Below are 14,661 nucleotides of genomic sequence, written 5' to 3'. Positions count from 1 at the left end.
GACTCTGGAGTGATTTAGGGCAAAGGGACAGTGTTCTGGACTGCAGGAGCCCGTTAAAAGGAAGGGGATGGTGGATACAGACTCAGGACTGGTTGGCTTGCAGCAAAGTGTTTGTTATCTCTAGGAATTAGCTAACTCTAGAAAAGGCAGGCCCTCCCCAAGTCATCAATGCCCCAAGATGTCAAAACACCATAAGGTAGAGAAAATAAAAAACACGGTACTTGTTTGGGCAGCACAGGTACTAAAATTGGAAGAATATAGAGAAGATTAGTGTGATCCCTGCACAGGGATGATGCACAGATTCGTGAAGGATGCCATATTTTTAGATGAACATTTTTTTCCTTAAAAAAAATAAAATGAGTGGCTGCACCAGTTCACATTCCCACCAACAGTGTAAGAGGGTTCCCTTTTCTCCGCATCCTCTCCAACATTTGTGGTTTCCTGCCTTGTTAATTTTCCCCATTCTCACTGGTGTGAGGTGGTATCTCATTGTGGTTCTGATTTGTATTTCCCTGATGGCAAGTGATGCAGAGCATTTTCTCATGTGCATGTTGGCCATGTCTATGTCTTCCTCTGTGAGATTTCTCTTCATGTCTTTTGCCCATTTCATGATTGGATTGTTTGTTTCATTGCTGTTGAGTTTAATAAGTTCTTTATAGATCTTGGATACTATCCCTTTATCTGATACGTCATTTGCAAATATCTTCTCCCATTCTGTAGGTTGTCTTTTAGTTTTGTTGACTGTATCCTTTGCTGTGCAAAAGCTTCTTATCTTGATGAAGTCCCAATAGTTCATTTTTGCTTTTGTTTCTTTTGCCTTTGTGGATGTATCTTGCAAGAAGTTACTGTGGCCAAGTTCAAAAAGGGTGTTGCCTGTGTTCTCCTCTAGGATTTAGATGGAATCTTGTCTCACATTTAGATCTTTCATCCATTTTGAGTTTATCTTTGGAAAACTGTGTGGAGGTTCCTCAAAGAGTTAAAAATAGACCTGCCCTACAACCCAGCAATTGCACTGTTGAGGATTTACCCCAAAGATACAGATGCAGTGAAACGCCGGGACACCTGCACCCCGATGTTTCTAGCAGCCATGTCCACAGTAGCCAAACTGTGGAAGGAGCCTCGGTGTCCATCGAAAGATGAATGGATAAAGAAGATGTGGTTTATGTATACAATGGAATATTACTCAGGCATTAGAAACGACAAATACCCACCATTTGCTTCGACGTGGATGGAACTGGAGGGTATTATGCTGAGTGAAGTAAGTCAATCGGAGAAGGACAAACAGTGTATGTTCTCATTCATTTGGGGAATATAAATAGTAGTGAAAGGAAATATAAGGGAAGGGAGAAGAAATGTGTGGGAAATATCAGAAAGGGAGTCAGAACATGGAAGACTCCTAACTCTGGGAAACGAACTAGGGGTGGTGGAAGGGGAGGAGGGCGGGGGGTGGGGGTGAATGGGTGACGGGCACTGAGGGGGCACTTGACGGGATGAGCACTGGGTGTTATTCTGTATATTGGTAAATTGAACACCAATAAAAAATAAATTTATTATAAAAAAATAAAATGAAAAACCTTGATTAATATATCCTGAAACTTCCTCCCAAGACTGAAGCAGGCAGTTGTGGGGAGGCCTCCATTTTGTATCTGCTTTTGCCTGCCACATCACCTGTCATACTAAGCCAACAATTTCAGATTCTAGTAATAAATATCACATAGAATTTCTGGTCTGAAATAATTCGTCTATCATATTAGACAGGGCCCTGTTTGGGTCCTCTGATTATATTTCCCTTTTGCATAACCACCAGCAATACCCTACATTGGAACCTATGACATTATATGTGGGTAGACTATTGAACCCTGTCCTCTGGCCTCATCGTGTCATCCATCTTTTTTCTCTTTCTAAGTCCCACATGCCTTATGAGTTGTTCTTCTGCTGTTGTTTTATTCGATTCTTCAAGCAGTGGCTAATTGTTGAGGGCTCACTGTGTGCCTGACACTGTTCTAAGTGCTGAGGACACACCACACAACAACCCAGACAGAAGTTCCTGCCCTTGCAGAACTTTAATTTGAACAAGGAGACAGACAACAAACAATGCACATGATGAATGAATTAATCGGATAGTATGTCAGAAGGTGGTAAGTATTATGGGAAAAAGAAAAAGTAGAGTAAGGCAAGGACCATTGGGAATGCTGGCGGGGATGTGAGAGAAGTTTGAAATAGGGCGGACAGGGGAGCCTCACGAGAAGGAGGCATTTGAGCAAAGGCCTCATGCTTACTAATGGAGTCACATGATCATATCTGAAGATCAAGGCTATAGTTCAGGTTAGATGAGGACACTGTAGGAAGAAGAGTAGGGAGATAAGGGGCATGTGACTTGCAGATGCAGTGAGGTGGTTAAATGTGGAGGGCTGTGCTAGAGTGGCCAGTTTGTGAGTTGCCTTGCACATTCCATGGGGCGTGGGGTGCTAGGCCTTAGAAGTGCTGTGCAGGGCTGGGCTGGGCAAGATAAAGGCCAGACATAGACACCTGTATTGCAGTCTTCTTCCCAGAAATGATAAGTGGAAGCCACAAGAATGAGCAAACTTCAAAGGAGACCCTGGGAACATCCATCTATGAGGAACAGGTAGAAAAGAGGAAATGGAAGGAGATATCTGAGTGGTTTCAGCCTGAGATGCTGGGGAGGGACCAAGGAATAAGGAACCAAGGAAGCAGAGATCGGAGAGGATCGGGAGATGGGAAGTGGTGTATCCTCAACCCAAGGATAGTGTGAGGATTGGGAAGTTTGGTGGTGTTATGGGAATCTTTTTGGTGACCTTTCAATATAGAAGCTACAGGCAAACTGTTGTGAATCCACAAGAATTCAGGGAATATTATTCTCATGAGCCCTTTCTGAAAAATCTATTAGACAACAAGCTTCAGAAAACCAATTGAAGAAATTATCTAAGACTAAAATTGTGGTAGGAAGGGAGAAAGAAGGGGTGCCTGAGTGGCTCAGTTGGTTATGCGTCAGACTCTTGATTCTGCTCAGGTCATGATCTCAGGGTTTTGAGATCCTCTACGCTTAGTGGAGAGTCTGCTTGAGATTTTCTCCTTCTCCCTCTGCCCCCACCACTGCTCATACATGCTCCTTCTCTCTCTCAAATTAATAAATAAATCTTTAAAAGAAAAGAAAGGAGAAAGTAGTTTGTAATCGTTATATCCGAAAATGTAAATGTAGTATTCAAAAAATTGGATGAAAAAGGATGGGGTACATACCAAGCAGGATAAATTTGCTCACTGCCTTATGTACGTTGGGATCAAAAGGATATTACTTAAAAATTATGCAGTAGGGAAGAGAAGGGGAATAGCAAGTGTTTACAAGCTAATTTCAACATTGCTCATGGTAGACAGTATAAACAAAGGGACTAAGGTATGTTCAGAGGCATTAGCATATAGGTAACTAAATGAGTTTCCTATTGCTTCTGTAAGAAATTATCACAAATATCATGACTTAAACAATACAGATTTATTATCTTATACTTCCGGAGGTCCAAAGTATGAAATGGGTCTCACCAGGGTAAAATTTAGGTGTTGGTAGGGCTGCATTATTTTTGGAGGTGCTGGAGGAGAATTCATTTTTCTTGCCTTTCCAGATTCTAGAGAACGCAGCATTCTTTGCCTCATGGCTCCCTTCCTGCATTTTTAAAGCCAACAAAGGGAGTCAAGTGCCTTTCACATCATATCAATCGGACCTTGCTTCCTTTATCAAATATCCTTCTCACTCTGACTTTTCTGTCTCCCTCTTTTCTGTCTTCCCTCTCCCTCCACTTTTAAGGATCCTTGTGATGATATCAGGCCCATGCAGATAATCCAGCCTGATCTCCTTATCTTAGGATCTGCTGATTAACAATCCTAATTCCATCTGCAACCTTAATTCTCCTTTGCTCTATAATAAAGCATATTCATAGGTTCTAGGAATTAGGACATGAGCACCTTTGGGGGGCCCTTATTCTGCCTATCACAATAATTAGGTTCCAATAAAAACATAAAACTTCCTAAGTTTCAAAGTATATCCTCCCCCAAAAGAAAATACAAATAAAATGCAAGATGGAGGAGGAAATTGTAGCTCAGAGGTAGATAAGCTAATAATTTGTAGCTAATATTTTTTTAAGATTTTATTTATTCATGAGAGACAGAGAGAGGCAGAGACATAGGCAGAGGGTGAAGCAGGCTCCATGCAGGGAGCCCGATGTGGGACTCGATCCCAGGACTCCAGGATCACATCCTGAGCCAAAGGCAGCCACTCAACCGCTGAGCCACCCAGGCATCCCTGTAGCTAATAATTTCTAAGCTCGAACCTAGAATATTTAACTCTAAAGCTCCTGCTTTTTATTGCTTCACATGATAAAGTTCAAAGACTCATCTCTTACGAAGTGGAATAATGATTGTCAGTCTGGTCCTTATAAAGAAGGAAAGTCTGAAGATGAGGACAGATATGATTATGATCAGGATCAAAGAATGCCAAAAAAACTAATTAAGGAAGGTAGAGGAGGCCAAGAGGAGCCAAAGGGATTGTTACTATCTTGAAATATAATAGGATTTTCATGGGGATGAATTGGGTCATTTTTCTTTATTTTCTCGGAAGACAGAAGTACAGTAATAGATTTAAGTTAAAACTGCAGGCATTTTAGATCTTCATTAGAAATAAAGTCTTTTCTTTTAAGAGGCCTGGAAGAGGCCTCCAGTGGAAAATTTGAGAGACACTGAGGCCATTCCCCAGCCTTGAAGTGAAGGCCAAGCAAAATGGCTGATTTCCTAGGACCTCTCTTAATTCTGATAAAAGATGACAAGATTCAAGCCCAGGGTAGAGGGTAGGTCATGTGTCATGGTCCAAACCCCAAACTGCTGTTGTTTCTGACAGTCACTGGATAATTGGTAAATTTATTAGGCCAAGGGCCAAGGAAACTTGGGTATCAAACCTTTGGAAAGTGAATGCTTCTTTGTTCGAAGCGATGAGACAACATAATGGAAGAAGCACCCACATTATTTTTCCAGTCTTGAAGGATACAAGTGGAGTTGTCAGGCCATGTTTTCTGATTCTGTCATGTACTAGCTGAGTGGCCTTAGGTAATTTACTGAACTGCTCTGAGTCTCAGTTTTCTGATCTGTCAAATGGGCATAATGATACATCTGCCAAAGGGGTTTTAGGAAGACTAAATGAGGGAATTTAAGGTGGGCCTGCCCACGACAGACACTCAGTTAATATGATTATCTGTCCTCCAAGCAAGCTATGGAACAGGCTGCATTTGATCTGCGATGTTTTCATGCTGCCATTAACAGGCCCGAGCAACACCTCCCTAGGATCTACCTTCTTGAGAATGTGCCCCCTATGCCTACATTTGCTCTCTCCTACCATAGTCCTATCTGTACCCCAAATTTACATTTGAGTGATCCTTCAACAGATGTTGGGTGAATAAGACATGCTTCTACTCCCAATGAAAAGAAGAAAATAGAAATGAAGAAACCATTATGAAACAACATGAAAGCACCATGAGAGGTATGGAGAGCAGCCAGCAGACCTTATGGTAAGTACTCTTAGGGTCATAACGTGCTTGGCAAGGTGGCAGGTGGTAAATCTGAGCTATAAGTTGAGTTTTCTGCTGGTCTGGTTGCACTTGGATTGGGTGGTGCTCCTGGGGACAAATGCCTCCCTCTTGTTAACTCTAAAGAAGTGGCTCTAATGTTCCTGTTAGTGATTGATGCTTTTGGACTAATTGGATACTTTGATATTCTCATATTACCCTACTTGGTTTCTTACTACACATAAGATGCATATGGTAGCAATCTCTCCAGGACCATCTAACCTCATCCTAGAAAGAACCATTCCAACTCTGGCAGAAGAGGGGGAACCCAGGGACCCAACACCAATGTCTGGCTACTATAGCTCTAGCTGTGTCTTGGTTCTTTAGTATATATTGTGGAGGATCATTTAGATAAGTGACTTATGGTTGGCTGGGAGCTCAAAGATCACAAATTCTTCTCCTACTAAGAGGTGTAGTCTATTTTTGCACTTTGAAATTGGGGTGGCTTTGTGATTTGCTTTGGCTGATAGGAAGTTAGCAAACAGGATGCAAATAGAAGCTTGAAAAGTGCTTGCTATTTCAACTAACCCTATTCTAGACCAGCCAGCCTGCAGCCAACAAGCATCTGACCCTAGACCAGGAGTTGGCAACTACAGTTTGCTAGGCAGCTGCCTGTTTTTGCAAATAAAGTTTTATTGGAAAGTAGCCATGCTCATTCATTTGGTCTCTATGGCTTCATTAGTGCTATACGGGTAGGCTTGAGTAGTTGTGATAGAGACTCTGTGGCCCACAAAACCTAAAATATTTACTATTGGCCCCTTTTCAGAAAAAGTTTGCAACCCTAGCCCTAGGTATGTGAGAAAGCCCAGCCAAGACCAGCAGAAGAACCTCCCCAGCCCGTCCTGGACCAAACTGCCAATCCATAGAATTATAAGCTAAACAATGATTGTTTTAAGCAACTTAATTTTTGAGAAGTTTGTTGTGCTGCAAAAATTATTACAGTTCTATAAAGGTTTCTCAGAGAAGTTTGAGAACTACATGTAGCTGAGGGAAGGCTCAAAAGTTAGATGAAGCCAGCACAATATTTTTGCCTTTAGCCTTTGACAATGTTTTGGAGGAAATTGATTTATTTTCATAATATCTCCGCACACATATATGAACTGAAAACAGAGCAATTTGTCACAAGAGTTATAAGTACAGCTCCATGCTCATCAATCTATTAACATCTATCAATCCATCTCTGCTGTGTGCTGATAGTGATTGTAGACAGATTAAATAATTGGATGGCACAGCCACAGGAGATAACAGAATTTGCAAATAAAGACCCTCGGATATTAAATTTTGACAAAACTTTTGTTAAAACCAGTGAGACTCTGCTTTTCTTGATAACTATGAATGTTGAGATATTGTCATTAGAATGCACTTACCCCCAAACTAAATAAAGGCTGTTAGGTGGTTTTTTAGTCTGACAAGGAAAGATCATCTGTGTGGTAAGAAAAATGAAGATCATCCTTTTAACTCCCAAAGAGCAGATGTATTATTTCTAGTGCGGGAAGTAGGACTCTACTTCCCCAGCTCCATGTTCCAGGGCCCCTAAAATCTCTCAAGTAGAATGCCTTTGTGAAAGAAGATCACTTCATCACGTCCATATGCAAAAATTGCTTATTCTTAATCACTCTTTGTGTCTATTTTGAAAAAGTTCAAATAAACATAAAGACCCCATGTGCCTAGAAGGCCTAAAATAATGAAAATATTTTTGATCAATTGATTGATTTCTTTTTCTTTAAAGATTTTATTTATTTATTCATGAGAGACACCCAGAAAGAGAGAGAAAGAGAGGCAGAGACACACGCAAGGGAAAAGCAGGCTCCATGCTGGGAGCCCAATGCGGGACTCAATCCTGGGTCTCCAGAATCATGCCTTGGGCTGAAGGTGGCGCTAAGCCGCTGAGCCACCTGGGCTGCCCAATTGATTGATTTCTTAAATGGACATTTATCAAGATTTATGCGAGAAAATAAGGAATTGCTATTCCCTCCATTGCGTGAAGGAATAAAGCCAAAAGTTACTTAAGACCATCCAATGAATTGTCATTAAGTCCAAGTTTGATACTCATGACTCCTGGCACCCAAACCCCAAAGTTAAAACTACTGCATATGAATTGGTGGGGGACATAATTCAGACCATAAGAACACACTACTGTAGGGGTGCCTGGGAGGCTCAGTAGGTTAAGCATCTGACCCTTGATTTCAACTTGGGTCATGATCTCAGGGTCTTGAGATGGAGTCCCATGTGGGACTCTGCACTGGGTGTGGAGCCTGCTAAAGATTCTCTTTCCCTCTGCCCCTCCCCCTACTTGCAGACTTGCTTGCTCTCTCTCCCTCTGTCTCTCTCTGAAAAGAACATGCTACCGTAAATCAGTGTCACTCTGTAGATCCAGGTGAAAAGACTTTATGCATGTAGTATTTCTTATTCTTTAGCAGCATTACCACCACCATTGCCACCATCTTCCTTCTCCTCCTCCTTTTACTCTCTTGCCTCGTTATCATGAAATATAGCATCAGGGAAGGTGGGACTGGGGACCACAAAGCCTCATCTGGCCCTAGTCCTACCTCTGACATTGTACTTTCAGCTCACTTGGTCTTGATTCCCTTCTCTATGAAGTATTGGTGGGAAGGAAGATACTCAAGACTGTCTATGCCTGAAATTTCACAATTCCATTATTATATTTATGACCATAGGCAAGGTAAGGAAGATTGGAGGTTATCCCAGGATGATTCTTGTCGCTCCTTCATCACTCCCTTGTTCACTTGTTACATTATTAAGTTATGTTTAGAAGTTCCTTCTTGCTAAGGGAAACAAGCCAGGGGCAGAAAGACAGGTTCTGCGTGATCTTACTTATATGCAGAATCTAATGTGGAAGCAGAGAACAGAATGGTGGTGGCTAGAGAGTGGGTGGAGGGGGAAATGGAGAGGTCTTGGTCAAAGGGTACAAAGTTTCAATTATGCAAAATAAGTTCTGTAGATCCATTGTACAATACAGAGCCTACATACAGAGCAATACTGTGTCACAGACTAAAAATTTGCTAAGAAGGTAGATCTCATGTTAAGTGCTCTTAACATACAAGGAAGAGGAAACTTTCGGAGATGAGGAATAAGTTTACCGCATTAATAGGGATAGTCGTTTCACAGGTGTGTACTTACCTCCAAACGCATCGAGTTGTACACATTAAATACCTACAGCTGTTTGTGTGTTAATCATCCCTTGATAAAGTGATTTTTAAAAACTGCCTTCTTTGGGTGGAAACTGTATTCCTCTAAGTAGCTTGTTAAAAATATTACCTGTGGGAGGAGCGAGTGTGTAAACAATAATGCAAAATTATACAGATCAGGATTGCTTTGCTATTTTTCCAGAGTGTAACTAATTGAATAATTTCAGTGTGTATCCCTTCCATTAGTCAGCAAGAAATATCTAGTTAGCTTTTACTCTATGAAATATTACTGCTAATAATTGATAATAGTGATAATTTGTTGAATGCCTACTAAGTGATTGGTTTTCTTGTGCCTGCTATTTTAACACTTAGCAATTGTAGGAAGTGGATTTTACTGTCTCCATTTTGCAGGTAAAAATCCTGAGACTCAGAAAAGTTTATTAGCTCTGCCAGATGTATAGCCAGTAAATTTAAATCCTGGTCTACATGATAGCACTTCTCTCTCTAATGCAGCATTATTTTGGAACTGATTCTGACAAAGATTTTTACTCTCTGGGACCTTGAAGATGAGTAAATGAGCTACAGAAATAGAAATGAAGTAGGAAGAATAGAAATGAAGGGAGGAAGAATTCCTTGAGAAGTAAATTCCTGCCCTAACTTTTTATCACTAATGAAGTTTTATCTTCGGCTCCAAGAGGTAATGAAAATATTAATAATGTTAACAGTAATGATAATTCTTAAATCAGGAAATTTGAAGATTTTCACACCTTATCAGTAAAACTACCTAGAGGACACCAAGCATGAAATTTATTTTAAAGTGGACCTCGTAAGAAATTTTAAATTCATCTTGAAAATTGGTATTTTTCTGTGTTACCTTTTTGCTGATTATAAAACTAATATATGTTCAGTGTTAAAACTGGGGAATGCAGAGAAACATGAGGAAGAAAATACAGTCTATATAATTATTTCCAGGGATGATAATCAATAATGTATTTGTGAATATCATCCTAGTTGTAAGTTCCATGAAATTTTCACATGGCTGAATAGTTACTATATATTTGATTTTATTGCTGTTTTTTGAACTTGACAACTCCGTTTTATCTCTAAATTCTTTGTGAACATTTTTAATGATGGACATTATTAATGATAGCATACCATTTTATTATTTAGATAAATTCATTTTAATCAATATTAGACTATTTGCAATTTCTGATAATTTGAATTTTTCCATGTATAAATAGACATTTGCATTTAGAATTATTTTTGCTTATGGGTGCTATCCCAGAAGTGGAACTACAAAATCAGAAGAGAGGAGCATTTTTAAGACTGCATTGGTATGAATGTTGGTAGTGGTGCAGTCATTTGAGCTTTTGACTCTTGGTTTTAGCTCAGGTCATGATCTGGGGGTTGTGAGATACAGCCCAGAATGGGGCTCTGTGCTCAGTGCCTAGTCAGCCTGTCTCTCTCACTGTTGCCACTCATGCTCACTCTCTCTTTATCTCTCAAATAAATAAATAAATAAATAAATAAATAAATAAATAAAATCTTAAAAAAAAGACTGTTGATAAATATTGCCAAAGTGCTTTCACAAGAAGAATTCTTATTTTTATTTCCACTGGCAATATAGATAAGCACTCGTTTAATTTCCTCCACTTTGCCAACTTTGGGTTTCATCTTTTCCTGATCTTTAATTTGATAAGTAAAAAAAAATTCTCATTGTCACTTTTAGTTTGCAGTTATTTGATTACTACCCTTTTCAGTAATTTATCACAAACTTACTCAGTAATTGAATTTAACATTATGAGGAATATATACTGGTAACATGGACTTATTTGTAGTTTGGGGTCATATTCATTTTTGTGTTAATTTCCATTTCTCTTTAATTTACAAAAAGTGATTAACATTGTGTATAAATATTTACTGAAAATAGTTTTCTCGCTTTTCTCATTTGCATTTAATATTTCTTGAAATGTAGTTTAAAAAAATTCTAACAATCAGATCTATATTTCCTAACAGTTTTTAACTTAAACTTAGAAACTCTGTGCATGGAGGAGTTAAATAAATATTCATATCTATTTTTGTATTTTTTTCTATTTCCTTGTTTTCGATTTATAGTTATTTTTTATTCCAATTGACATTTATTTCAAGTATTTTGTGTGGTGGGGATATAAATTGATTTTGTTCCCAAATAGCTCAATAATTTTCCAGCTCATTTTACTGATTAATTCCTGTTTTTGGTCACTGATTTACAATGCCACTTTTATTATGCATTACATGACTATCTGTCAATGATATACATATTTATTAACTGTCAAGGAATTCTTGCATTAGTTAAAGAAAGGTTTAATAATTGCACCTTGATGATGCATATTATAAATGTTTATTTTGAATTTCTGCTTCCATTCAAAATGGAATAACAGGGATATGAAACTGGTTTTTAATGGAAAAATATATGAAACAACAACTTTCAAACACTGGACATCAGGCAGTGCAGGATGGCAATCCCTAGAGATTGTAAACAAATGAGTTGAGTCCAATGACTGCCCCAACCTGTTGCTTGAAGAGAATATCCTGGAAGCAAGGTAGGGAGGGGAAACCTTGAGGAAGCCTGGTGATCTCCTTGAGTTGAGTTTGCAGGACAGAGTGGTGAAGGAGAGAGTTTTCCAGAGATCTGCACAGGACACTTGATTCAACTTGACTTTTCAGCTCAGAGCTGATCCATGCATATGCAGAAGAGAGCTACCAGAAGCTGGGGGAAAGAACAACCCAAAAATAGCAGAAGAAAAAAATCCCCAAAACTCACACAGAGTCAAGAATAGTTTGTGTTCCCACCAGCCAGAGAGGCATAACTTATAATTCACAGGCATAATTCATAATTCATAATCAGAGACAGTAATTACATAGATATTGACTAAATCACGAGACAAAATGAGAACTACACTGAAGGCTACTCAGGTCTCATCTAACAAAGGTTAAAACAAAGCTTCAAAATAATCAACTGTTTCTGAGTAGCTTAACTACATCCCATAACCAAGCTCCCAACATTTTTTTAGGAACACAAAAACATGCAACCACTAACAAGGTAAAATTCACAATGTCTAAAAACCAATAAAAAATTATCAGGCATGCAAAGATGCAGGGAACTATGAGTCAAAATGAGGAGAAAAACTAATACAAACGTATGCACAAATGGAAGAGAAGATAGAATAAATGGACAAGGACATTAAAACTATTATAGTCATAGTCCACATGTTGTAGAAGGTAGGGGATGACTAAGCATATTAAGCAAACATATGGTGGCACCTGGCTCGCTCAGTCAGGAGAGAATGTGGCTCTTATACTCAGGGTCATGAGTACAAGCCTTGTGCTGGGCATGAAGCCTACTTAAAAGGGGTGGGGGGGGGTTGCACCTGGGTGGCATCTGCCTTCCCCTCAGGTCATGATCCTGGAGACCTGGGATCAAGTTCTACATCAGGCTCCCTGCAGGGAGCCTGCTTCTCCCTCTGCCTATGTCTCTGCCTCTCTCTGTGTGTCTCTCATGAATAAATAAAATCTTTAAAAAAAAGAAATTTCTTAAAAAAAGAGGAAGAAATACATCATTAAGTGAAGACATGGAAGAAACAAAAAAGATTCAAATGGAATATTAGGAATAAAAATGGAAATATTTGAGATGAAAAATACTCTGCATACAATTAATAGCACATTGAGCTTTGCAGAGGAAAAGATTGGTGAACTTGACACACAGCATTAGTAATCATCAGCAATGAAATAGTGAGTAAAAAAAAGACCAAAAGGACAAATAAAGAGAGAACTAGTATGACATGAGGCAGTGTCAAGTGACCTATATCTAACTGGGATCTCAAAAATAGAAGGGAGAGGAGACAGAAAAAAATCAGAAGTACAAAAAAGGCCAATTATGAGGAAAATGATAAACCCACAAATTCAAAAAGCTTGATGAACTTTAAGCATAAGAAACATTTTAAAACTACATTTTAAAACATTTTAAAAACTACAAAATTTAGAACATAATCATGTTGCTTAAAATCAGGAACCTGTTCACATTCTTCTCACTACCAACTACACTTTTTTTTTATTACTCAAGTATTAAATAGTAATCATATAAACGTCTGAAAATTCAAATAAGCAAAAAAAAAGGATTGCAATTTTCATTAGGTATGACAAGTATATAAAAATGACAAAACTTTTGTATACTTTTTATTGATCTTCTACAATAAATTCACTCATTAATTTTAATAACTTTCCTATTGTTTTCCTTGGAGTTTTCAGGAAAATATTATTACCACTATAATTCCCAATAGTGGTAATTTCAACTTTTTTTCATTAAAATGCTACCTCTTTCTTCTTATTTTATAAGTTTCCTATTATGGCAGCTATACTGACTAGGATTTAAATCAGATGTTCTCAATGCTCTTTTTCAAAAAAAAAAAAAAGAAAACATCTTAGAGATATGTTCCTTCTCTATTTTGGGCAAACATCATAAAAGGGAACCTCTTACCTTGTATATACGGTCTTTAAATTTTTTTTTTTGGCTCTTTTTTCCCCTGATTCCTTCTTTTGTCTTCTTTCAGACTCTTTATTTGCCATCTCTTTACCTTTGTATTAATTTCCTGTTGCTGCGTTCAGCAAACCTACTGGCTTAAAACCACACAAATCTCTTATAGTTCTGGGAGTCAGAAGTTCAAAGTCATCTAACTCAGGCATGGGTCAGAGGGTATTGTCCATCCTGGGGCAAAATTCCTCTCCATCCATGAACCTGTGAAACCAGGCAACAAGATAACTGCTTCCAAAAGACAGTGGTAGGATAAATACAGGCTAGACATTCCCATTCCAAAAGGGAGGAATTGGTAAAAGGATAAAAGGAGTCATAGGTCCCAAGGAAGTTCAAAATTCAGCAGGAAAAAATCCTTTAGATTTTAAGGCCTCAGAATAATTCTCTGTGGCTCCATGCTCTGTTCTCTCTGCGCACTGGGACATCCCTGACCCCTTGGCCCTGGGTGGCAGCTCTACCCACTGACCTTGAGAGATGGTTTCCCCTCTGGAATTGAGGAAATCCCATTGACCTGGGCCTCTCTTTCTGTGGCTCTACAATTCTTCCTTCATTTTAGCCCATTTCTTATCTCCATTCCAGCCTGGCAGTGTTTGTGCTGGTATAAATTTGTCTAGTCTGTTTTCTAGAAAAGAGGGTCCTCCACAGATCTTTCCTGGACAACTACATCTCTCTTCCTGGTTTCTGGTGCTAATCCTTTTAGCAAAACTAGTTGTCCAGCCAGACGCCTGGCCTTGTTTTCAGAGCATGCCATCTGAATAGCCTGAGAAGTTTCCAAATCATCACGTAAATCCTGGTTCCTCTGCTTAACGATTCATTCTTCAGTTTCTCTCTGTCCTCACCCTTTTAATTATAAGCACCAAGCCAAACCAGGCTGCATCTCCCACACTTTGTTTAGAAGTTTCCTCGGCTAAATATTTAAGTTCATTGCTTATAAATTTTTTTTTAAGATTCTATTTATTTTATTAGAGAGAGAGAGAGAGAGAGAGAGAGAGAGAGAGAGAGAATGAGTGGGAGGAGGGGCAGAAGGAGAAGGAGGGAAAGAATCTCAAAGAGACTCCCCCTTGAGTGGTGAGCCCATCATGGGGCTCAATCTCAGAACCCTGAGATCATGACGGGAGCTGAAACCAAGAGTTGGACACTTAACCGACCGAGCCATCCAGGTGCCCCCATTGCTTACATATTCTACCCTCCACCCAACAGAACACATTTCAGCAATTTTTTTTGCCACTTTCCTAAGTGTCCAATAACATTCCAACACCTTCTTCCAGTGTCCAATAACACGTTCCTTATTTCCATCTGAGATCCACCAGAAGCACCT

At 39.0% G+C, this 14,661-nt stretch overlaps 1 non-coding gene across 1 annotated transcript; it reads left to right on the top strand.

The window, feature by feature from the left end:
- The first annotated feature begins 217 nt into the window (after positions 1-217).
- On the top strand, positions 218-324 carry LOC129518932 (U6 spliceosomal RNA). The gene has a single exon (XR_008666271.1). It is a non-coding gene; the product is annotated as a U6 spliceosomal RNA (small nuclear RNA).
- The last annotated feature ends 14,337 nt before the right edge of the window (positions 325-14,661 follow it).

The sequence above is a fragment of the Nyctereutes procyonoides genome, unplaced genomic scaffold (genome assembly GCF_905146905.1).
Source record: "Nyctereutes procyonoides isolate TBG_1078 unplaced genomic scaffold, NYPRO_anot_genome, whole genome shotgun sequence".
NCBI lineage: Eukaryota > Metazoa > Chordata > Mammalia > Carnivora > Canidae > Nyctereutes > Nyctereutes procyonoides.
This window is presented reverse-complemented; position numbering and strand designations above follow the sequence as displayed.